Source organism: Zalophus californianus, chromosome X, assembly GCF_009762305.2.
Source record: "Zalophus californianus isolate mZalCal1 chromosome X, mZalCal1.pri.v2, whole genome shotgun sequence".
Lineage (NCBI taxonomy): Eukaryota > Metazoa > Chordata > Mammalia > Carnivora > Otariidae > Zalophus > Zalophus californianus.
Genome location: NC_045612.1, coordinates 90,725,753 through 90,726,420, shown reverse-complemented (window position 1 = coordinate 90,726,420; position 668 = coordinate 90,725,753). Strand labels below are relative to the sequence as shown.

Genomic DNA, 668 nt, shown 5'->3' with positions numbered 1-668 from the left:
CAAAGATTGATAGAGTAGATTCAAACATATAATGCAACCATGAAACTCATTTCAAATACAATATAGGTAGGTTGAAATTAAAAGAATAAAAATATCTATACTATACAAACATCAATTAGAAGAAAGCAGGAGTGGCTATATTATTAACAGACAAAAAAAAAATTACCTTGGACTGAGAGGAATTTTAGAGAACGATTAAGGAGTCAGTCTACCAAGAAGACATAGCAATCCTAAATTTGTATGCATAAACCAGCAAAGCTGCAAAATATGTGAAGCAAAAATTAATACAATTACAGTTGAATAGTGATCACTTCGGCAGAACATATACTAAAATTGGAGTGATACGGGGAAGATTAGCATGGCCCCTGCGCAAGGATGACATGCAATTACAGTTGGAAACTTCAACACCCCTCTATAAACAACTGATAAAACTTCTAGGCAATCAACAAGGATGTATAAGAACTTAACACACCATCAACCAACAGGATTTAAGTAACATTTATATAACATTCCACCCAATAACAGCAGAATACACCTTCTTTTAAAGTGTCCATGGCACAAAGATGGCACTGAAAGTGAAGAAGGAAGCCCCTGCCCCTCCCAACGCCAAAGCCAAGGTTTTGAAGGCCAAGAAAGCAGTACTGAAAGATATCCAGAGTCACAAAAAG

General features: G+C 35.9%; 1 non-coding gene across 1 annotated transcript; it reads left to right on the top strand.

Annotated features, from left to right (window-relative positions):
- Positions 1-305: 305 nt before the first annotated feature.
- Positions 306-412, top strand: LOC113931629. Its single transcript, XR_003522792.2, has one exon. It is a non-coding gene; the product is annotated as a U6 spliceosomal RNA (small nuclear RNA).
- Positions 413-668: the final 256 nt, after the last annotated feature.